At 42.6% G+C, this 25,561-nt stretch overlaps 1 long non-coding RNA gene across 1 annotated transcript; it reads right to left on the bottom strand.

Annotated features, from left to right (window-relative positions):
• Positions 1-400: 400 nt before the first annotated feature.
• LOC136003608 (uncharacterized) lies at positions 401-25,497 on the bottom strand. Its single transcript, XR_010608161.1, has 3 exons — positions 25,287-25,497; positions 900-1,022; positions 401-627 (listed from the first exon to the last, which is right to left on the bottom strand). It is a non-coding gene; the product is annotated as an uncharacterized LOC136003608 (long non-coding RNA).
• Between the last annotated feature and the right edge of the window lie 64 nt (positions 25,498-25,561).

The raw sequence follows: 25,561 nt of genomic DNA, 5'->3' as shown, positions 1-25,561 counted from the left end.
AGCTAAGAGATGGGAAGAACAATTCCACTAATCCAGTACTCCGGTACTGCAATGAAAGGGATTCTGTGGCTATCAAAAGAAGGCAGGTATAGACCATAAGCAAGCTGTTCACTATACTTCAGATTTAAACAGGGAGATTTAGGTTATATATAAGGAAGAAATTATTTACTATGAGGATGGTGAGGTTCTGACACAGGCTGCCCAAGGAAGTTGTGGCTGCCTCATCCCTGGAAGTGCTCAAGGCCAGGTTGGACGGGACTTAGAGCCACCTGCTCTAGTGGAAGGTGTCCCTGCCCATAGCAGGGGGTTGGAACTAGATGACCTTGAGGTCCTTTCCAACCCAAACCATTCTATGATTCCAAGAGCTATGTGAATGATACAAATCAAAGCTCACCCAAAAAGGTTCCTGCATTTGCTCCTTGCACAGTTGGTTCGGCTTTCACAGAAACAGCAGGCTTTTGAGAGCACATTTACTTGGGGTGTCTTGCTCTTTCTGGACCCAGCTCAGTGCAAGATGGAAGAAGGGAGCTGCTAAACGTGCTGATTTGCAGAACGCTGCGTGTGGCAGATTACAACAGCATGGTGTCACAGCATTAGCTCCATCAACTACACCAAGTGTTAGGTTCCCTGCAAAACAACATGGGACTATTTTCAAACCTGACAGACACACAGCATGGGAGCTTGGAGAGATGAATTCAGTAAGGCTCTGCTTTTCAGTGGAACCCAGCCAAGATTCTGGCAGATACCTATTAAGAATTCAAGCAAAACTAAAGCTAAATATTGAACCCATCACTTGGAACCAGTGATAATATCCCCCTTTCTTGTAGTATACATCTGTCTTCCCTTTAACTGAACACCTCACCCTTCCCAAAGCATGGAAAACATCTCTGGAGACATACCTGACTGAACAAGGGGTCAGTGTGTACCTCTACCAGGCAGCTCACAACCGAACATGTGAGTTTATTCAGCTTTCATCCAGGGCTTTCTCACAATGAGGACAGTCCTTCCAAGAGAGGCACCACCTAATAACACACATGGTACTACTGTTCCTGACCACATCTACAATGTGTGTAAACTGCAATGATCATATTCTGTTTGGAGAAATTCCTCTCCAAAGTCTGAAGCGTACACCCAGGTATTCTGGATTTTGGAGGAGTGGTGCTTAAACACGATAGAACACACTTGCCCCATTGCTCCTCAAACAAAACAAATCAGCAGCATTTGTGCGATAGGGATATTCAAGCGCATTAGGACTATGACGTATGAACTCTGGGGTCAAAACCCCAACTTAAAATAATGGTGTATTTGCCTAAAAGGACCTGGCTACAAGGTCTGTGCAATGAAAATGATCCCTCAGCTTTTACCCAGCCCTTAACTCCTGGGGTCATCAACCTGGATAAAAGGCCTTTGGGTAACATATAATGAATTGCTTAAAACAAGTAATTGTCAAGAAAAAACCAAACTGGTTTAACACTTCATGTAAATGTATTGAATTAGCAATGTTTCAGGGACAACTTCCCTTCTAACCCCTGACAAAATAGCCAACAGTGCAATTTCATTACAAGTCACAGGACAATCTGCTGGCAAGCCCTTTCTCTTGTGGGAGCAGGACTAATCAAAGGCACTAAAGCATTCACATGACACATCTTTCGGACTTACAAACCCAAAGCTTACCTCAAAAAGGCAACTGTAATTCCTACCAAATAACTAGAATCCAGGCAACCTGGTGCTGTAAGCACTGTGAAGCAGTGTACCACTTCTTCTGGAAGCATTTGTTAGTGGTACCCAGCCTATGTCATTAAAATTGCTTTGAAATTAAATAGAATAATACTGCTGAGTCTCTCCCTTCATTGCTGCCATCTGGTTTTTGTGCTGCACTGTTGTGCTCGGAACTCATGAGGCTGAGCATCTCATGGACATTAACAAACTAACGTGACACTAATCCTGCACTGGGGAAAACTACATTGATATGGAGGAACAGAAATTCAGAAGGTAAAACCTTGTCTGGAGTCACACTGGGTACTGTGGCTGAGCAGAGGATGGAATGTTTTGCTCTCCAACTCCTGATGGTTGCCTTAAATCCATGACCAGTTTTATTTAGTGGATTGAGGCTTTCAACTCCGGGGACATGCAGATTCCCACCCTTCTTCCCTTTTTCTTAACATGGGATATGACAATTGAGATTTTCTGCCTAGACTACCTGGAAGGATGCTTTATGAACTGTGAATACAGGGGCCCTGCACTTCAGGAACAAGCTAAACCAGCTACCATGAGAAGATATATAAGTTTAATGACATGGCACCAGAATAAATACAATGTGTGCAGAAAGTCAAAGAAAGACCCCTTGGATTTTCTAGATAGGTGGGATTTAGAGCAAAGTATAAAATTCAAGCACTAATAGGTGAGTTAACCTGGATTTTTAATGGAATCACGAAGCTGTTGTATTTCTATGGGAAAGCTCCAAACATTGCGGCACTTGGACAGAACCTTTTCTACATTGACTTGATTTCCACCAGAGTCTGTCAGAAAACACCAAAGGGACAATCAAACTAAGTGGAAGCTTAGATTGGATCTAAGGAAGAAGTTCTTTACCGTAAGGGTGCTGAGGCACTGGAATCGGTTGCCCAGGGAGCTTGTGAATACTCCATCCCTGGCAGTGTTCAAGGCCAGGTTGGACAGAGCCTTGGGTGCCCTGGTTTAGTGGGAGGTGTCCCTGCCCATGGCAGGGGGTTGGAACTGGATGATTTTAAGGTCCTTTCCAACCCTGACTATTCTATGATTCTGTAAGTGTTGAAAATGCCAAAATGTATTTCCTATCTTACACCTTTTGCATGATTCAACCCTTTATACATCGATGTTAGAAAACATACACCCTTGCTTAAATTTACCCCTCTTTTTCTACTTCTAATTACAAGTAGAGAGGTGCTCACCCATGCTTTCTTCATGAATGATAAAACTGTTGCTCATTAGTATGAAAAAGCTGAGAGCTGGATCATCAATATAAAGTCATTTAGAAGTAGCAGAAAATTAGAACTGTTATTACTTGCCAAGGAATAAAATGCACTTAGAGTAGGTGCCAGGCCATTTGCTGGGATGCAAACAACCCTGCTCCCCACTTCAGTGGGCTTTTTCATCAATTCAACAGATTTGTAACCATACTCATTTAAATTGCATTGCTTCTGATTTTGAATGGTATCACTTAAAAAAGAATCAAACTTAGAAGAGAATGATGTTTTCTGACAGGATCTGAATTTCCTGAAAGGGAGAGAATAAAGGCAGCTTCATTGTATGTGTCTGCCATAGGGTCCCCTCACCAAAAGGTATGTTACTCCACTTCTTTACCTTTGGCGTTTCTGGCACCATTATGTATCAGCAAGTTTAGCATTAGTGTATCTGAAGACGATGGCTTGCCACATCTTTGCCTAAATGCATTTAAGCAGGATAAAAATAACTCCATTCTAGGTGACAAAAATAAACTTGTGCGCTATTCGAAACAATAACATCTATGAAAAGGGAATTAAACACATTGTGTGGATGGTGATTAACACATGCAGTATGAAGTTAATAGCTGTCATCTTCTGACCTGCGCTATGTGGGAGGTCCAGCTGTTACATGGCTGCCTTATGGGCTTTATTTCATATTCTACAAATGAGAAGAGACTACAACTCACTCCCCACAAACCAAGATACAAAGTGCTATTGTGAGAAAGCTCAGCTTGGTGCACACAAGATGACAGCCACGCACACAGGCTCCAATTTTACCAAGAATGAAGAAAGCAAGGGCCAGAAGGACAAACACCGACTGGTGCAATGGCCATTTGCCTGTAGCCAGACAACTCCTCTAACACACAAACCACACTGGCTACTGCTGTCCCTTCCACAATCATTTACCATGTATGGGTCATAGCCATGAACCAGCAGCTTATTTTCCTTTGCTCTATATAACCCTATGAAAAACAAGTGCAACTCAGTCTAATGCAGGGAGCGGGGGCAAAATTTCATTGCACGCAGTTAGCAACGGCAAATATTATTCCAGATGAATGCAACTAGAAGAGCTTGATTGTAGCTCAGTTTAACGTTTTGATCAAAAGCTACTGAAGTCTTTCATCACGCTTTTGTTTTTAAGAAGAAAAGAAAACACAAACCCCAGAAGCCCCAAACAGCTTCATTTTCCTTTGTAAGCAATGCAGAGAGACATTAAGTACTGCAGAGTCAAAGACTGAGCTATCACCTTTATCACTCCACATACCTTAGTTTTATTTGTGCATTCATATCGCATATCCACAGGATAATTACGCCACAATCACTGAACAGCCTCCAAAATTTGCACTTATGCTTATAAGTCAGCATCTTCTAGTATTAACATCCTCCAGGACCCATGAGGACTGCTGGTGTCACCAAACGTACTGGGAAGAGATGGATGCCAGACAAATTATTCCTGTTCTGCATGCCTATGTGCCAGCCATTGCTTCCTTGCAGGGATCATCGTAAGCAGAAATCTCTACTAGCTGAGCTGCCAAAACCTGAACTGGCATCACATCCAGGAGCCAAACTGAGTGACTGAAGCCCTGAGATAACATTCAGGAAGGGACTGCTTTGCTTGCTCCAAATGGGGTTTGTTCTGAGGGTGTACTGCAGGGTGAGGATTAGCTTAGATTGCTTTCATGTTCATAGTGTTTGAAGAGAAAAGAGAAAACAAGGAATACAAAGGGACACAGCAGGTGAGATGAGATCAACAAGCAGACGAAGGAGGGTGAGGACAGAGAGGAAACAATCAGAGAGAATATGTTTTTGCATCACAGCAGCACCCCCAGAGCTCCAATGGGAGAAGGAACGCCCCTTCAGGCACAGCACAAGGTACTGAACTGCAATCTTTGCCCCAGGAATTAGCCGAGCCCATTCGGAATCTACAATGGAAATACAATGATTTTTGTGTGAATATTCTTATGCCAGTGAAGCACGAAAACCCACGTGGCCACGCTCCACAGCAGCTGGAGAACATGAACCCTGTGCAGATGGTGACTCGCAGTGCAACCAGGGCAATGTAGATCAGAAGAAACAGCTTTCCTTTTTGCCAACAAGTCTTTCCTACCCAACCTAGCACTCAGAACTCCTGGGACAACGACAGAATTAAAGACCTGAAGGAAAACCCCAAATCTGCTCACTTCCTAAATTTAAAACCAAACCAAACAAAACCCTTACTCAAACAAACATCATCCACGTCCAAACTTTTCGATGCACCATACCCACAGTTCATATGAGAGTTTTCGCAGCTCTTTATCAACAGTCTCCACTTTTCTATTCCAATTGTGAAGCAGAGCAGAGCTCTATGGAAACCTTGTGCCAAATGTACATTCATTCTTCATTTTCATTTTCCCCATTTTTTCTATCAGGCCAAACCAAAGTTAGGTTCTGACCTAACTTTAGGCAGCACATCAGTTAAACAGAACAAGTACAAAAGCTAACTTCCAAGCCTTAAAGCCTGTTTAACCATAAAGAGAAGTTTCTTGACCCCAAAAGTAAGATTAAGCCTCAGAGGGCTATCCAAATTGAAGCACAAAGTGCCCTAATAATTTTCCAGACACTTCTCTGGCCAGCTTTTCTCCTGGAAAAACCAATCCCAGATGTCTAAGCCTGCATTGAAGGTATTGCCCATCACATAATGATGTCTGTATCTTATCACTAGGTACTGGGGTTTTTGATTAGTGCAAACGCTATTAATCAGACGGGCTGCAACACAGACCGGCATTTCACCACAGAAAGAATTAGTGATCAAAAGCTGGAAATAGAAACCAGGACTCGTGAGGCAGGCTGAAAAGAGATCTGGGGACAATCGGCTTTGTAATCACCTGAAATGGAGAGAGTCTGAGCCTGAAAGGCTTTTTTACTTTCTGGTTCAGAATAAAAAGAGCAGAGTGAGACTTTAGAGCCTGTTGGAAAGAAGAGAAATGAGGTACAATTTTGGCAAGCAGAAAAAGAATGATGAGACGGTCCTCATGAGGCCCCAGTCTGTGATGCTAAAATGCAATCCCTGTCAGCCCAAGAGCCATGACAGAGTCCATTCGATGTATTTTTATTTATTAGTTTCTTATTAATCTGCAGTAATCACAAATGTTTGCACTTCCTCTGTCCCTCGGTTTGCCTTATCTGCGAACAGATAGGACTGCTCACAAGGACTGCATAAAGCCTCCTATACCTGGATGCTTTGGGGTAGTAACTCAGGCAACACGAGTAGCTGTTACCAGACCAGCCACACTGTTGGTACTGAGCTGAAGAGCAACAAGAGATCTAAAATATGAAAGAAGCTACATGAAATCACACAGCTTTCTCTAAAAAGAGAGTAACTGCTGAGCTATCCAGAGGCAGCCCATCTTTGCACACACTGTTTCTACTCAGAGAACAAAAAGAGCCTGTTGTGCCAAGTTATTCTGATAATCATAGCAAGTCATCTTCGCTTACAGGGCTGATGCTGAGCTTCAATAAAGAACTTAATCGCAGAGAGCCTGACAGTGACTCCAGATGCCTGAACCATGTGTTATTTAAGTGTCAGACTCCACTGGGGCTTTAGCCTTGAGTTTCTTTATGGTAGCCTTCCAGTATGTGAATGTACAGTATTAAATAAAAGGCCCCTCTATTAATACTGTAATTTTAATAATTACCCATCTAAGTCTAACAATTACATTAGTGGTGGGCACAAAACAGCACAGGCACATGAGTGTCTATTCGGTATGTATGAACTGACAGGGTAAAGGCATTAGTTAGCAGAGCCCAGCACTGAGCTCATGTCTCCTGGCTCCAATTAATGCCTTAATCACTCTTTTAGCAGTTATAAAGAGGAGGGGAAAGGGTATTAGGCTTAAAGCATGCACCTGAAAATGCAGATATTCCCTTTCCCAATTTTAGGATTTAATAAACACCTGCATCTCCTATTGATTTAGGTACCTCTGGAAATCAAAACACCCCTGTATCATATTTTCTCCTCACTCTACTTCCCTTCTAAACCCCTCAGTTTCAGCTGCCATAAATAACTAATCTCTCTTCCACATTATAAGATTATTTATTCCCCCCCACTCCCCTCTACAAAGCATGACAGCCTCTGGGATGTTTTTGCTGGTAGTCCTGTAATGATGCATTGCTTTCATACATTATCAAAACAATAGCACATAAATGATGTATTACAACCATGGATTATCCAAACGACGATCCCAATGACAGAGTGCCCCAGTGCTATTAGAGCAACACTGGCAGGAATATTGCAGGCATGCCATGGGACTTACACTTTGGCCAAAACACGGATTTATTTTGTGATGTGGGACCAAGCTCAGAGGGGAAAAGGAATGTAGCTATAGAGCAGTTACTGTACTTAACATGGCAATGAATTTACAATGTGTGTGTTTGATTGGGAAATATATTACCATTGCTCCATGCCTGGGTGCTAAGAGATAATACTGCCCATTCACCAGTGACAGCCACTTGAAGTTTATTGCTTACATTTCATAGCCTGTTTTTAAATATATACATATATATATGGAATAAACTAGCAGCCAAATCTAGTGGTTTAAAGCTACAGATGCCTTCAGTGTACATGCATAAACAGAGAGATACGAACTGATAGCCTGATTGTTATCTCACTCATTTAATAGCTGTTCCATTTGTCTAATGCCTTAATCTATTTTTCCAGAATTACACCACCCTAATTAAGACTGCAATTAGTCTTGTCATTTACAGCATTTATAACACTGCAGCAGTGAATACTCACCCATTTCGACCCATCTTCCACCTGCGTACGACTGCTGCCATTTAGGTGGCAGTGCCCCATTTTCACTTTAGAACCTCAGAACCCAACACAATTAGGAAACTTGTACTGTATAAACCAGTTGAGACACCTACTAAGATGAATATAAACTGGTGAGTTTTCCAGCACCCTGCATACCACAGACCCCAAGGCTGTTTTCTTTGCTCTCCCTCCAACAACATGAAAAACTGCACCAAAAAAAAGGGTAGTATTTGATATATTCTAACCTTAAAAAGAAAATCTGCCTTTGGAATTCTTAAAGACAACACAAACACTCTCAACCCCAGTGCTCAGTTTAGTCTTGGGTGAAAAAAAAAGCATTATTCATTGTAAAAAGAATACTTGGTATGGGTCAGCCATAAACTTCCCATGTCCTCAAATTCACACAGAACACAGCATGGAGCCACTACAGAACTGAAGTGAATTCTCTTAGAAGCATAAGGTGAATTTCCTGTTCTTGCACACAAAGCTACTTTCTTCCTATTAGTGTCTCTTAGATTGTATATCTGTTATGTGCAGGGGTGGGAATTGATAATTTCAATAACTGAACTGCCATATATATGTGCTTATTGTTTTAGGGCTAAATTACCACAGTACTGAGTATCTAAAAACGTCTTTCCCTTAAGAAATAACTGTAAGATTATGTAGAGTACATCAGATGCAAGCAGGCATCCTGTCTAAACCCCGTGCAGAGTGGAAGAGCTATTCCCACCACACAGGCAAGGTACTCGGGTGCTTCACTAGCCCTTTTTGAGCACCACACATGGGCAGAGGGGTTCTTTGGTTTCTAGTGATTCTAGCGCCCTATTTCAGGCATTTTTTCCTTCCTCTGCAGACATCCTTTCTTTTGCTAAGAGTTATAACGACGGGTTTATTCTTTCCTATCTGCAAACCAAGATCTCCCTGCACATCCCCATGGTCTTAGAAGGTTTCTGCACTCACATTTTCTCGCTGTTGCAGCATCAGTTCTACTCCTGACCACCCACACCCCCTGGGTTTCTGGGGTGCTTTTCTTTACGGCAGCCTTTCCTACCTCACGCTCTACTTTCCCCTGAAACATGCCATTTCCCAGGCACTGCTGTCAGCTTTCAGGAAGCACAAAGATCAGAGTTCACCACAGCAGCTTTCTGTCACGAAGTACTGCAGGGGAGGAACAGAACACGTACAATCAGGTCTCAAGCAGTCTATATCTAACCTGAAGAGAAAATGAAATGTCCAAGACACATCGACAGCAAACTGAGAGTTAGAATCAAGAAAGACTTGATAACTTCTGCTCAGTTGTGGGGTTTTGGGGGGGAAAAAGCGGAGAAAAATGGAAATTAACGTGGAATTTTGGTCCTCATTTCAGCCCCTCTGTGAAGCAAGGTTACACAACACAGGGAGCAGGATGGATGGGAGTCTGGGCTCTGGAACTGCACAGACCTGTAACAGATTCGGAGTCTGTCATCTGGCTGCTGGTCAAAGTATTCAGGATGGTGTTAAACTGCTTGCTCCAGGGCATGCCTGACTTTTTATTTATGCATAGCAGAGAACAGTGGTACTACTTATTTCCAGAGAATAAAACCATGACAGAAATGTATTTGTGAGCCTGTTTCAACTCTTCCTTTTGCCTTTAGTTATTTTCCTTTGAACTTCTGGATTTGTCTGATAAACGGGTTGCTCAGATAAGAACTAATTCTTGACATTTAAGCAGCTGGGATGAAAAAGCCTCACCACTGCGTGTGAGTTCCAGAGTCTGAAAAAGAAAAGGGGATTTAATTCCACTATGCAATGACACGTTTCACTTTCAGAGCTCCATCCCCCAAGTAAGCTCAAATCACTTTACAAGCTTTAATAAAGGCACACTGCTAAAGAGATTCCATCTACTCTAATGACTTTTAAATCCGTTTTTATACATAACACTTTCCATTTTGTAACCTAGTTTTTCCTATTCCTCCCCACCTCTTTCTTAACTTCCATTATAAGCTATTATTCAATTTTCTTTTTTCCTATGCTTTTTCCTTTCAGGGAATTAATTTTCAAGGAAAATGGTGAAATTACACACATAAATTTTGTCAAATACAGAAGCTAAAGAGGAATTGGCCAGCAATTTCGTATTAAGAGCCCAAATTTTATTAACACATCACATGAAATTCTTAATGAGAGCTGGTGAGGATTGAGCACCTGGGCCCTAAATCCATTTTTTCCATCCTCATCTACAATGGTGATTGTAATACTTTATTTCTTCCACATACAGTCCAGTTTTGCTCACTTTCAGAAACTACAGTATCAGGGACAGTCACTCTTTTGTACCATTTCTAGCATTGTAGAGCTCTGGTTTATTTTAATTACATAGATATATATATATTAATTAACATTTCCTCACAGTTCAGGCACACGTGTGTTCACCCCCCCTCTGGGATACCGAAATCCTTGCAGCTCATGCCATTGACCCAGAAAATGGCATTTTAACTTCACTAATTGAGTCAGATGTAAAGCGAAAGAATGAGTTAATGATAGGCTCTCAGAGAAGCTCTCCAGAGTACCCCAGTGATCTCATTCCTCCCAGAACAACCCAGGACCAAGTCCATGCCTTCATTAGTGCCCATCTGCTGGCATTTTCCCTATTTACCAGCCATCTACCCACACAGCTGCTGAGCTCTCCAAAGACAGAGAGGAGGAGAGCTGGCCAATTTAACCAAAATCCCTTGCTTTGTACAAAAACAGAGGTTAGGAAAAGTTTCTTGTCCTCCCAAGCTGGTTTTGCATGTTACATTACAGTCCTTTCCTTTAACCAAGCTTAGTCCTTTAAGGAGGAGACAGCACATTCTGTTGTTTCATGGGAGCCCCCAAAATATCACCACTTGAAAATTTTGGAGAGCAATTGCTGCAATATAGCTTATCTGTACCGTGATACAGTTTATCTGAACTGGCATTGTATATATCGAAGACTCCATGTGAAAATTACACCGCAGTATTTATGGCATGCTTGAGGTGAACACAACACTGCATTATTGCTTTCAGCACAGCCTGGATAAAACATGCTTTAATGGCAAACCATCACTCAAAGGTCTTACAGTGCTCTGGATTATATCTTGTAACTGTAGATATGATAGAAAGGAAATGATGAAAGCTAGTGGAAACCTGGAGCATCCTAGGTGACTTTACCATTAGTGCAAATGCACAAAGGTGGGTTGTCAATGACCTTTTTAGAAACCATTATTCAAGAAGATACTATTTAATGAATGAATATTAACACTGCAGAGCCTAACAGACTGTGAAGAGCTTCGGGAATTGAACAGTACTTAATTCTAGATTCAAATTTAGCAATTGCCAATGCAGTCATGGAAAAATGTAATTTAACTTTCTAACACCATCTGCATGAGAGGTGCTAATAGCCAAGGCTTGATCAGAAGCTGAGGCTGAGAAACGAAGGCAACACGCACATGCCAAAGATTACATCTGAAGGAAAGGAGAGCGCTCAAGTTAAGGACACAAACAGGTAACCACAGAAAGGTTTACAGAATCAGGACCAGTATTAGATCGACTTTGCGTTATGATTCAGGTGAGGGAGACTTTGCTGGATCCCTTCTCTACAGAGCTGAGGAAAGACAGAGCCAAAGTCCCAATGGGTTAAACCAGGAAATAAAAAGTCTGTCTCTCCAGACTCAGACCAATACTGCAATGTAAAGACCCTATTGCTTCTTCACAGGCTTACATGACCAGCAAGACTATACACAGCACATGAAGCAAAACCAGCAACCCCTTCATTTCCCCAGTTAGGAGGGAAATGAACCAGAAAAGCCAGGAGGATACTGAAGACCGATCGTGACTGAGAGGCAGCAGAAACTGCATCTCTTCATTAAGTCTAAACCTGTTAATGTGATTTTAAAACAAGTTTCCCAGCGTTCAAGAGGTCTGAATGTTGCTTTTTGTTCACTGTATGCTTGTTTGTTTCAGAAGAAGCCAGCAAAGCACACGCTCAGGGAGGCAGCCAGCAAGACTGTTGCCATACACATCTGCTGTGTTCAGTTGGTTATAAAGATCACACAGACCTGGGAGCAGCAGGAGGACCTACACAGGAATTTCCAGTACCTATTACAAGGATGGGCTTACAGCCAAAGAAGTAACCCGGGGTTCAAACCCAATGTCTATTCCCAGATCTGCATCCCTTAAAAAGAAGAAATGGCCTATGAGAGGCTACAAGAAAGATCTAGATATCCCCTTTTTAATGATGGAGACTATGACCTAGGGCTCCCAACAGTAGCAGCCAGGAGCAAAGGCAATAAAATCATCCTTCCAGGACCTTTCATGAGTCCAAACAGGAATAATAAACACAAAGTCCATTAAATTTGCTAACTGTTCTTGCATAGAAGCTACTGGATGCTGTTTATATTGAAGTACTAGGGTAAACATAGCAACTGTTTTTCCTCGTAAAGCTGGTACTATAGCTATTTAGAATTCAGGTGTATGGTCAATACCAGGCTGCACTGATTCAATCATTTTAAGTCCAGAAGGAATCTGATCCCTTACTCTGCTCTCCTTAAAAAAAAAAAAAAAAAAAAAGAGAGAGATTTATATTTAGTTCTTTGTCTATTTTTTCCCCTTTTTTAAGCTGCCAAAGCATTTTCCGACTCTGCTCTCCAGAAGCACCTACATGAAGTGATTTGTCCAGGAGTCTTGCTTCCTGGACACATTATATCACATCTGGGCTGTATTAACCACACTGCGTCAAAAGGGTCTGGGCAAGGCAGGGGGAAGCCAGGACCTTGGTGTCCCATTGTGACAACAAAAGTCTGACACACATTAGTCATAGGCTGGTGAAGCAACGTCCTATCTGCACCCTCCAGCCCAGTCAAAATAACAAAAAGCACCTTGCAAGACAGAGCCTTAATACAGAAGATAACAACTGCACCCAGGATGGTTGATGCAGTCAACTGAAAAGAATTGTTTGACCTGGACATCTAAATCAGCTTGTCACACTGTATGGTGTTGGAAATAGGAGTGTGCATTTGGGCAACTTCTGTTCATCACTTTCCAAACATCTGTGACCTGAGCGGTTCAGGTCAGAGAAATGAAAGACAAAGTAGTTCAGCATCAGAAAAACAAGTTCAAGAGGGCAGAGAAGCAATGCAGTTCAGTCTTCACTGGAGCGGTTGTGTCTTTTGAGGATGCTATTTAAACTGGCAGACGCAGCTTTTGTAAATGGTTTTCCTTTCAGATGTCCTGCATGAAGTGCAAGGTCTCCAGCGAATACAGTCAGCTCCAGTGAGCCCGTCAGAGCAGTATATAGGTGTTACAAACCTGCATATCCCCACTGTTTCTGCTAGTAGTTTGCAAAAGAGCTGTAGTTTGGTTGGCAATTAAAGCCAAGCTTGAGCTAATGGGGAGGAAGGATAAAACAAAAGTCACCCCATAGCCACATTCCTTCTTTCCTCCATCACAGCAGCACTGAGAAGCTTAACTGTTAAAGCTCTGTCTTTCTGACTGGTCTTGAAAGGGTCATTTTATCCTCCTCAGTAGCTTAGGTACCAGCATTGCTGCCCTGGTCTCGCACCAAATCTGAACACTCCCTACCATAAAATATTCATGTACTCATGTTTCCAACATCTCTGTGTTGCAAGGCAGCATTAGCAGACACTGCAGATGGAGAATGGAGGCAAGGAAAATATTTAAATACCGTTTCTGATACATATTTGGCAAAGCTGAAAACTGTTTGGAGGCCACCTGTGATTTAGCTATGCTCCTGGAAGAGAAGACTGCTCTTCTCCCATAATGCAAATGAAGAAAGCCGTATAATCCCACTGCAGTTTTATTCAAGCCTAGCTATAGTCATTCCTCACTGCCACTGCATTTTGTGCTATTGCTTTTTCAAAGCTTTTTCAAAAACAAAAAGAAGCAAATATATTTGGATTGAAAGGGGCAAACATCGCAAACCCCATGCAAATGAACTATTCCTTAACCAGCTTCCCTGCTCCAGGACATGACAGGACAGATTGCGACAAAGCAATGTCACTGCAGCGAGCAGGAGCTCCAATACCAGAGTCTGACACAAAACTCTTCCTCCTCAGCTCTTTTTAGAAAGCTGTGCTGAAGTCAGTCCCTCTCACACTAGTCAGAGCTGTCTCGCTGTTTCTTTGGGCTTCCTTTTAGTCCCTCTCCCTTCTCATCTTTTATTTTTGTACATTGATAAAACCACAAACTGCTTTGTGTTGGAAGGGACCTTAAAGCTCATCCAGTTCCAAGCCCACAGGCAGGGACCCCTTCCACTGGAGCAGCTTGCTCCAAGCACCCAAACCTAGCCTTGAACACTGCCAGGGATGGGGCATTCACAACATTGCCTGTTAGAGCTCTTTAAGGCTAGCGATTCTGCAGCTGGGTTTCTGTATGTTCAGTGACCAGCCCTAAAAAAGGCTGGCTCCTTCAGTTAAAGCAGTGCCTGACAACCACTCACCACTTGGCAGGAAGGAATTCTGTGTGCAGACCACAGCTTTGACACTGGACAGGGTCACTTCAGAGCACTGAAATACTCCTGTCCAGGCCACAGCACCAGATGCTTCCCATGGCAAACATGAGGTGATGCAAACTGATTTCACCACCACTAAAAGAGGACTAAATCACCCAGAATGACACTGCCCTTCACATGAATGGCATCATGAAGCCACGTATCAGTTGATGCACAGTAAGTTATTTCCCCATAAGGTTTTCACCAAGTGCCTGTGCTTTGAGTCTAAAAGGTATCAAAGACTCCTTCCATTATGCCAAGTTGCCAAACAATGTTCCCTATTACCGGATTCCAGTGCTAAGCATGGGCAAGTGGGTGAAAACCTCACTATATGCTGTTCTTGACTCTAGGATAGTGCCAAACAGGGCGGTGCTGACAAGTCAAACAAGACCCCTGCACTCTCAAAGGCATTCTTCCATTAAAGCAAGAACTTCCTCTGTATTCCCAAAACCTTCAGCACTTTTTCCCCTCCCTACTCTAAAATAAACTGTGCTCATTTCTGGGTCTCTCCCCAACATGATGGAATAACCACACAAATGCTCCCACCCTGATGAAGCTGCAGGAATAGTAAGCTAGAAATTAAGCATGCCTTGTTCTTCTCATGGCAGGTTTGGATGTTGCACACAGCCTGGTCCCTCTGGAGACATTATACACTAAAAAGCACAGGCTTTGGAAGGGGCACAGACAACAGATTTCATTCTAGGCATCATGTTGTGTTACTGAGGTAAGCCTAGTTGTTAGCATCTTATTTCCTACAGGGTAAGCTTCATTAAAATCCAAGATGTCAAAAGCCAGTATGAAGTACAATATACCTGTGGGCACTTCAAGTGAATTAAGCATATCAGCAACTGATGAGCGGGCTTCAACCCTGCATTTGAAGAACAGATTAGAAGTATCAAGTAGAACGTAACTCCTAGCCAGAGGAAAACTCTTTGCTGAGCCTTGTATTTGACTGCACTCATCAGCCTTTTCTGTTGCATGCACGACAGACCAGCCTCGATTGTCTGCACTTTAAATGCACTGTGTATGTCTGACACATGTGTATTAGACTGTTTCCAAACCCCTTATTTGCAGAGCTTTTCTGCATGACAATTTAGCCTCAAATCTAGCTCAGGATTTTTGTTGTTTGGGAGAGAAAATACCACTTACTGATATTGATTACTCACGCTGAAAAGGAAATGCAATTAAAAGAATGGCAGAGATCCACAGGGTCAATGCAGTCCCATTAAAGGAAAACACTTTTCAGTTATTGCATATTCCAAGGAGACTCCTGCAAAACCCTTTACTGTACTTGCTGAAATTAGGCAACCCAGGAGGCTCCCTTCTTTGCCTGCCCTGTTCCTCAGCCTCTGTGCAGAAGAACACATTAGAAAGCTAAAATACTCTAAAGTACAGCACAAAGAGCCATACGTGTGCCCTCCAGCTTGACAGGGAGAGATTCCACTGGAAGCAGCAAGTTCTAAAACCTCGGAGATTTTAGTTTCATGTTTGTAGCTTGGTCAGATCAGAGCCCAGCTTCCACTTGGAGAATTATTGACGTGGCTTTTAAGTTATTGGTACTTCTGAGCAATAGAAGCTTCCTCTGAGCAAGGAAGCTGGTTTGAATACAGCCGGGATCCTCATGGTCTCTATGTTGCAGAGAGCATGAATAAAGCAATGTCAAACCCTACTTGATGTCAACTTGCATGCCCATTTCAAGTGATGGATGCTCGCAGAGAAAAAACCTTCATCTCTTCAGTGTTCTGCTGACCTTTTTCATCAAACATGTGGGAAGACAGAAGTGAATGCCATGCTTCAGAGCAGCACCTCACAGCCTGCTGCTTTTTTTAAGCAGAAAGATGCCATTCACATGAGAAAGCAGAGGGATTGTGTGGCATCTACTCCATGGTTTTTCAGAGCAGTGAATGCCTGCTGCATACCACTGGAGAAAAACACAAATTAATCCTGGGGAGTAATCCCAGTGAAGCCAATAGCGTTATTTCAATGGATTTAGCAAGTTGTTTCAGTAAGCATAATCACAGACACATAGGATGGTTTGGGTTGAAGGCAGCTTAAAGCTCACCCAGTTCCAACCCCTGCCACGGGCAGGGACCCCTTCCACTGGAGCAGCTTGCTCCAAGCCCCTGTGTCCAACCTGGCCTTGAGCACTGCCAGGGATGGGGCAGCCACAGCTCCTCTGGGCACCCTGTGCCAGCGCCTCAGCACCCTCACAGGGGAGAGCTTCTGCCTAAGAGCTCATCTCAGTCTCCCCTGTTTTAAGTTTCCACCTCCTGCAGCCCCTGATGAAGTGTCCAAACAAAATGTATTGTTCGAACTCAATTACAGCTGCACTAAAATCAACCGCAGCTTCGGGATGACACACGGGCGCCTGCACCGTTACAGCCAATGATCCAAAACATGCCACCACACACCTAAACGGAGGGCTCCGGACGCCAGATTGCTCCCTTGGCCGCATCCCAACCTCGGGGCAGCATCCCTGCAGACCCTGCCTGCACACAGCTGCGGAGCCGCTGGCTCAGGGCCCACCTCCTGCCTCTGTATCTGCCAGCGCCCCCGTGTGGTGGGACGAGAGCTGCGCAGGCAGGACTGAGGCAGGAAGATGCTGCCAGCTTTGGCTCGGTCAGAGTGGGTGAACTCACCACAGAGCATCTCGGTGCTGGCAAACCCAGAGCTCTGCTCTCCGAACCCCGTGCCTGGAGCTCGCACACCTTTATTCCTTCAGCATCTCACAGAATCATTCGGGCTGGAAGGCCTCTGGAGGTGATCAAGTCCAGCCCCCTGCCAAGGCAGGGCCACCTAGAGCAGGTCACACAGGAGCACATTCAGGGTTTGGAATGTCTTCAGAAAGGGAGGCTCCACGACTTCCCTGGGCAGCCTGTTCCAGTGCTCTGCCACCCTCAACATCCACCTTGCAAAGCCCTGTGGGTGGTGATCAGCTAACCTGCAAAGGCTACGCTTCCCTCAGGACCCCCAGTACCAGGCTATGCCTGTACAGAGTACAGGAGAGCCCCCATGCAAGCCCATCCTGTTACAATTCACATTTCTCCTTCCAAAACCCTAAAGTGACTGCATAAGAGTCTCAAATGCCATGCACAGGTATTGTAACGTGTAGCATATCATGACATTGAACTGTTTAGTAAAGAGTTTTTCACTGATATTCTGTGACAAAATAGTAGTTTCCAAACAATACACCATTAACATCTGAATATGTGACACAAATGAAGAATGAAACGCTGCTTTACATCTGCATAACAACTTTAACCAGAGCTCTGTTCAAGTGTCTTTGCAGCCTGAAAACAGCCAGAGAAACCCTGTCATAATTGCTGTGATTTGAAAACAACCAAAGGACATACAAACCTGTACTGTATCCATCTGAAACTACAAAGGGAATTTAGAATACACAGCATGCAATTATGCAGATGTGATTTTAATGAGGGCTCCCCAACCATTCGTTTATTGTCAGACTTTCTAAGGTTAAAATCTAAGAAAAGGGCCTTCATCCAGACTCAGCTCACTTGGGCTTGTGGCATCATAATTTGTTCCATGGTTGCCATGACACAACAGACCAGTTAACACCTGAATGCTCATCACTGCCAACCTGAATTGAATGCAGATTCCTACTAGCAACCCACTAGCACCACTGCAGACAATCACAGGCATTGCTTAACACTAAAAGAAAGCGAAAAAACAAATTACTGTTTAGTACTATCTAATTCCATGGGAAAAATACATAAAGATGGCTACAATTGACATCCATTTTATTAATCAGACTATTTTTAGTAGCTCAACCAGTCACGAAAACAGCAGGAGTTTAATAAAGTATACATTAGTAGAACAGTTATGGAGTAGTTGCAGCAGACTGTTCCTTCTGATAGCAAGCAGGAGGAGGCATTGTTCAGTTGGAGCACAATATAGGAATGCAGTATTTAAGTGAATAATACATTTCATGGTGAGTTAGCCTCTAGGTTATATTCTGCAAAGCACGTTTTGAAAAAAATTAGGGAATGTCTGATATGTTTCCATTTTCCATCAGCCCTTTCAATAGCACATTTTCCAGTGAAGGATTTCAAAACCATCACTGGTTTCATAATATACCTTTTGAATGAGGAGGTATTAATATACAGACTTTGCAGACAGAGACACAGTCTAGATTTTACAACTTAGGTGAAGCCAGAGTCAGGACCTGAGCCTGTACGTCCAGAGCTCCTCTCTTTTTATATGAGCAAAGCCTATTCCACACATTTAGGCTTAAATGTCCCAGATAAAGGCATTTCAAGAGAATAAAAATACAAAAATACATCAAGCATTCTCTTCAGCTGAAAACCAGATCCTTAAAGACACATCTGAAAGTGCACTTCCATATTGTACATCTTTTGACCTACCAATATACCAGCAGAGTCCCCAAACCTGGAGGAACGCTGAATATGTGACAGGCATCCTAGACAAGTTATGTTTAAGACACTCATGGAAACAAGATGCTTTCACCTTCCAAACTGCCAACTGGGCCCAGACTGAGTTTTAATAAACCTGGTCTTAATCCAGAAGTCCCTAAAGATAATAGAGCATCATCTAAAGATAATCCAGCATCAACTGGATTAGTCCCTCTGAGCTCAAGTGCTAACAGATGCACAAAACGGTTGTAAGAGATGGAACAGAGAGGAGTTGCTCTGGCTGTGACATCTCATTTCATTCCCTTTGCCTCTACATTTAGGTAACCACTCACTATAATTATTGACGCTCATAAAACATAAATTTCATATTGTAACATGTTGGCTACACCATTTTGGTTCAAAATAACTTATGGGTACTGTATTCCCCCACTGCAATATTAGTCCATTGCAGCAATAAAGTTGTCAGATCCACTATGTGATGGACCACTTTGCATTGCTCTAACTGCCTTTCTTTTTGGTATTAGAGCAGTTTGCAACTTCATATCATCTTCATAAATGTGATCGATAGCAATAATAAAGTCAGAAGACAGCCTTCCCCCCCACCCCACAACCCCAGGAGTTACCTTACTCTCGGTGGCAGCTCCGCTTTGAGTTTTCCTCTAAGTTTTTACTATTAGTCTGGTGAACTTCCCACAAACAAAACCCACCCCGGTGTGCTGCTGCAGCCCTTCACGCCGGAGCAGATGCCGAGTGTTAAACCTCCCACTACAACTCTGTGTACAGCACATCGTAACTCAGTTTCACTGCGCTTCCATTGCAAAACACTTGGATACAAAGCTTTTGAGAGGGAGATAAATATGTACCTGCATTCCTTGCTGGATCGGGAATAGAACACCTCAGCCTCAAGCTTCCATGGGGCGTTAGCCACATGACCCAATATCTACCTTGAATGCTTCCTGTTCCCCTGTGTCCAGTACAAACCAACCTGCCCAGTGCAAACACCAGTAAGCCAATGATGGGAGATCCTCAGCAGGAGGAAAAAAAGGAATAATATCACTTCATACCTATCGAAATGGTGACCAAGTAGCTAAATAAAGCCACATCATTTACATCTGTAACTGTACAGCTGGGTTCTATGTACTAGAGGAAGTACTAACAACCTCTAGACAGTTTGCAAAAGCACTGATTTGGGCATAACAACCTTTTTCAGAAGCAAACAGTAATATTGAAGCTGAACATGACCAGTCAGGTTAATCAGCACAGATACTGCTAAAACTTGGGCATGGCTCCACCAAATACACATTTGGTCATATATTAACAATATTAACAAATACATATTTGTTAAAAGAAGCCTAACAGGGGGAAAATGACCCTTGTGCGTTATTTTCCCTATCATTTTCTTAATTACTTCAAAACCCACATGGTTTGGTGAATTGGAAATGGAAAAACATCATTGCCAACCTGCAGGTTTCTAGTCTGTGAAGCTTCTGTGGGTCTTCTGCTCCGAATAGTCCCATTAGTTTCAGCCAACTCCTACATAAAGCCAATACACAAGTCTTTACAGAGCTACAGCCTGAAGAAATGCTGCCACAGAGAGGAAATATTTGCCAACAGTGTCATGCAGGATAACACCACAAGCAATTCCATCTCAGAAAGATCTATCATCTTGATGCCGCAGGCAGATGGATGGCTGTGCCTGATATTTCACAGGTACTTTGAGATAGCCCTGTCAGTACAGGAAGTATCTGCCACACTTGTCAGTTAACCTGAACCGATGGATATATAACTTCTCAGCTGCATCCTTCTGCCTCCCTTCACAGCTACATGACCCTCGCCAAGGAAAGAGCATGCATCTCCAAGCTGGTTGGCAATCAAGGCAACAGTTGGAGCTAGACATGTCAGCCTTCCCATTCCCTTTGCAGCTTTACCTGCTCTGTAACAGCTACAAATCAGTCCTGGCCCTTCCTTTAGCTCTACAAAATTTCATTCAGTGTATCCTTACTGTGACCTGGTTTTTCTTGCTCCATTTTCCCCCTAGGCATTGAAGATAGGGTTTTTCTCCTTCAAAGCAAGATATCTTCGCTGCTTTTACCATTGTTGCTTTCTCCCCCCTCCTTATACTTGCACAATGAGTCCTTAACAAAGCTGTATTCACCATACACACTCAGCTCATCCTGATTAGTGTGACAGCTTCTCAGCAGTAAGCACCAGGGTGCAACAGCACAGAGAAAGGTAACCGCTTCTTCAGAGAATTGCTATTATTAATAAGGATTTATTGCAAATTTCCTTATATAACTCTATAGCACCAGGAGGTGGCTGAAATGCAGCCTGTGGATTTAGTCAGATTTACGCAAAACTTCCTTTTCCACAGGTTTATGTGGACCTCGATTCAACTGTGCTTTGGTTTTTAACAAATTTGCCGGTTTTTACATGGTAGTTTTGTGAGAGATCAGAAGAGTTGCGAAAGGATATGCTGGTGGCTTCATAGAACCAAAAATCTTCCCCCAACCACTAACCCTATTCTCCTTAAACTTCCAGCCATTACATTTTATTAGCAGCTGTGGATCCCAATAAATCTCTAAGATCTGGAGAGCTGACCGAATTACTGCTTGAATCACAGGGTTTGAATTACAAGTTCAAAAAGGAACTTGACAGAAGGGGTCTCATGTAAAAACTCAGGATAAAGTAAAAGGAAACTGTGGCCGCAGGGAACGTGGTGTAGTGACAGTGTGATGGATGAGGAGTAAACCCCTTGCAGTGATCTTTTTGTTGATAAGGAGTTTCTGAGTGCTGGGCACCAACAGAAAGTAATGTTAATTTTAGACAGAGCATAACCTTGCAGAATGCAGGCTGACGGCCCTGGCTCAAGTGACAGCTCTGCAGACTGTGCCTGTCATTGTACTGACACCATGAAATACAGATGATGGCAGAGCATCTTGATCTATGGTAGAACTGCTCCACGCTGTACAGCTGAAGTTAGACCCCGATGAGAAAAAACCCCACAAGGCTCACCTGGAGCTGGTCAGCTCTTGCTGGTTTTAAAATGCAGTAATTGGGTTCATGCTACCCAAACATGTCTTAATCTTAAATACAGAGCTGCATGCAGAGGAGACAAACCGCAAGATGATTGAATTTAATTATGCTTGCATGCCTAGTCCCATGCTTGTTTCTATTTAACCTTAAGAGCCTCTTCCCCAAAGACCTTCCCTACCACAAGGACGTCCAAGGCTGCATAGTGTGTTCAAAGCAAAAGACAAGTTTGTATGCAAGTTGTTGTCAGGGAACAATATCTCTTCATCAAATGTAGCCATTACAATCAGAGTTACTTGAAAACATGGGGAAAGAGAAGAAAAATCTTGCAATAACGCTTAAGCTGGATCTGCAGTTTATCCTGTCCAGTGAAACAGAATCATCTTCGTTTCAGAGCAAGAAATGAGACACAAGAAGAAAAAATGACTTTGAGCTCATACAGAGATTCTGTCACAGGCAGAAAATTCAACAGAGAACTGGTTTGGAGAACAATCTATTCTGCCTGGCCCTGCTTGTGTTCAGGGTGCTGGTCCTAATTTCATCTCATTCTTGACATGCAAAATCATTTTTACTGAGCTCCACTTACAGGCAGAGGACAGACTGTAATTATCTTCATATCTCTATTTTGACAGTAATAGCACCATTACAGACCGCTCATTTTAATAGCAAATATTGCTGCTGTTCAAGTCCTCTTTGCAAGCCGCAGGAAGCGTGTATGAAGTGTTCTCCCGTGTCACATCTAACAGGCCTTTGGTCTTGGATTGCAGCCACTCATGCTTCTAAGTTCACTAAAGCAGAACAAGTTTCCCTTATTTCATGATGTGATGACTGCTAAGCCTGGGGGAGCTGCGGTTTCACTTAGGAGCCTGAGGTACATGTTGGACACATTTGTTTGGATCTAACTCTTTGGATCAGTCCAAGGTCAGGCAAGAAGGAAGGCTAACAGATATTAGTGAAAGGCAGTTAATAGCATAACTTAAAGCCAAAACTGCCCAGATACATGGGCCTTTTTAATGTCATAAAAAGTAAGACCAGAACATTCAAGATTCTGGCCATGACTCCTTTTCAAAGCAACTGCTTGCCCAAAACCTTGACTCAGCCCTTTGAACATGCTCACAAGATGCAATTTTAGCTTTCTTGGGAAGTCTCTTAGCCTTTGTAAAGATTTCTGATCTGTAACACATTGAAGGGAATAGCTAGGAAAAATTAGCTATTTGGCCATGAACGAGGGGATGTGAGCAGCCTCATTGCAGAGACCAAAGCGTGACACAAGAATACACTAAAGAAAAAAGCACTTTGAGTCTCATACTTTCAGCTAGAAACTGAGTTCTCTTAATTCCAAGCAATACTTTACTATGATTAGCAAGATTTGGGATGAGGAGAATAAAACTACTCAAGCACCTCCTATTAGCTATACCACCATGATAGTAATTCTTAATTTGAAAGAATTAGCATAGACAAATACCCAGGCTGAGCAGTGATATGCTGTTAACAATAAATTAGCGGGCGTGGAGGCATTCAGCGATTCCCCAAAGGGCCTGTGCTCTACTGTTTCTCACTCCACTGCTAAGATAATGCAATCAGCCAAGCAACACAGGGGAATCCAGAGCACTTCCCAAGATGCCACCATGGTCCCTGATAGCTTGCGTGCTGATGGCTCTATGTGCAAAGAATTAAATTAAGTAAAAAAACACCCCAAAGACAAGCCAAAAAGAGCATTCTCCAATCACTCATCCCCAAGTTTCATACCAGTGAATGTGTGCAAGTACTTCTAAGAGAAGGAAAGCGTAAGGGACCAGAGAAAACTGAAAATAGGAAAAGTCAGATTTTAGTCACATGGATTGTAAAGATAACTGCTGGTAAAGCAATTACTCAGAGATGCACAAAACAAATACGAATCAAGGGCATAGCAAGGCAGAAAGCAAGATGCTGAACAACAAACAACTACAGAGAGATGCAATTTGTCATACCCCAGCCCTTTAAGGCAGAGTGACTGATGGACATAACATCTATATTAGCTACGTGTTTTACCCGAGGTATCAAAGAATCCAACACTGTCACAGTTTGAATGACAATGAACCTATGAAGAGGTTTGATTATGAAAAGGATAGAGTTATTTGTAGAAATGAAAATCATCTGATGAAAAAGCTCCCAAAACCAAACAGCTACACCTGGGACACAAATCCAATTTGATCAACTGCTAATTTTCATCCTATAAATTCAGGCCCAGGAACAAACTGCAGCTTAATTGTGCAGGTTCCCAACCCATGATGACAGGCTATGCTTGGTTGTCAGAAGAGCCTGCTCTTCAACAGGATTAAATCACTAATCACAAAATCACTAATAACTAACAATCTTTAAGTCATTTCTACTTTACAGAATATTTTCCGTTAAGATAGAGATATTTCTCTAGGCTACATCCTGGCTTTTTCCAAGCAGATGTAAAGCACTAGAAAAGACATTGCATTTGACCCCCAGATTGTGAAGACGAAGGAAAAAGACTTTATTCTTTAAATACTAATAAGAAGGACTAAAATTAAGTGAGTAAATTGACAGAACAATCTGCAAGCTGTGATTGAGGACAGCACTATGTATTTCACGCTTGTCATATAAGAGAGACAATTAGAGAGCAAAAGAGCCCTGCTGCTATGGGAGTGTGTCTTAAACTGCAAATTTATGCTTGGTTTATATGTATTAAAATGTACATGAAAACCAAGAACTCTAGAGGATTTGTTGATGCAACAAATGCTTTGATGACATTTAAGCAAACAGGCTATTTACCGCTAAACGTTTGTATTCTAACACATTCAGTTACCATCTACATTGCTGTTTGAAAACGTCCTGTAAGCCCTCCGAGAAAATAAATGGAGTTTGTGTAAGTTGTAGCTGCTCCTAATAAAAGGAATTCTGCTGTGCACTGAGCAAGGCCACAAATATCTATAATTAGCAAGCTTCACTGAAATAATTAAACACTTCGGTTTTCAATCCACGTAGCCTAAACTGCTTCCCCATTATATTACAGAGGCACGTCAGGAATAGAGCTGCTGGGAGAAGTTCTGCCTGAAGGAAAAGTGAATGTTCTAAAAGGTGTTATTTCTCCCCAGACTGGATTAAAAATAGAGACTTTGTTTCCTAAGGGGATGCTGGGCTAAGAGAGACAATAGCTACTGTAAAATGGATAAATACGCACTGGTTAAGGCTTTACATCTGTTTGCCTTAGAAGTCATGGGTACAAACCAGCACATCACCGATGTACTCAGGACAGATTAGAGACATTAGAAATCTTCCCGTGAATCTTACTCACTGAGAACAGTGGATGGGGTTTTTTAATGTGCTTTGAAATGCTGTGGTCTAAGACTTAATGAATCAGGTGGCCTTTCCAACAGCTCAGCAAGATGCAATTACCTTTTAGAAATTATTTTATTTCTTTCATTCCATCAGCTTTAGAGATAATGAGAAGACATAAAAAATACGCAGTAATAGCCAGGTATAATCAGTTGTTCTGTACAACTCCGACTGTTTCACAACCCCCTTTTATACTCCACTTTGTGTAAAATATCAAGGACAACACCGCTCCCAATCCTTACCTTGCTCACTGAGACTCTAAGCAGAAAGACTGGAGACCTCAGGAGGTGAAAGGATTTCTAGTCTTGTAATATTGCTCCAATGACAGTGCTATCATGCTCCACAAGCAAACTTACTGCATTTAAGCAATTTAAATAGGTACTTTCTGCCAGATAGCAAAAGAAACTAAATTAAGAGAAGACTTTTTGGTCACTTTTTTCCTCCAGTGACATCTTCCCCAGTCCCTCTTTCCCCAACCTAGCCACATAATTAAATGGCATATAAGGCTTGCAGTGAC

This window comes from Lathamus discolor, chromosome 22, assembly GCF_037157495.1.
Source record: "Lathamus discolor isolate bLatDis1 chromosome 22, bLatDis1.hap1, whole genome shotgun sequence".
In the NCBI taxonomy this organism is placed as follows: Eukaryota; Metazoa; Chordata; class Aves; order Psittaciformes; family Psittacidae; genus Lathamus; species Lathamus discolor.
This window is presented reverse-complemented; position numbering and strand designations above follow the sequence as displayed.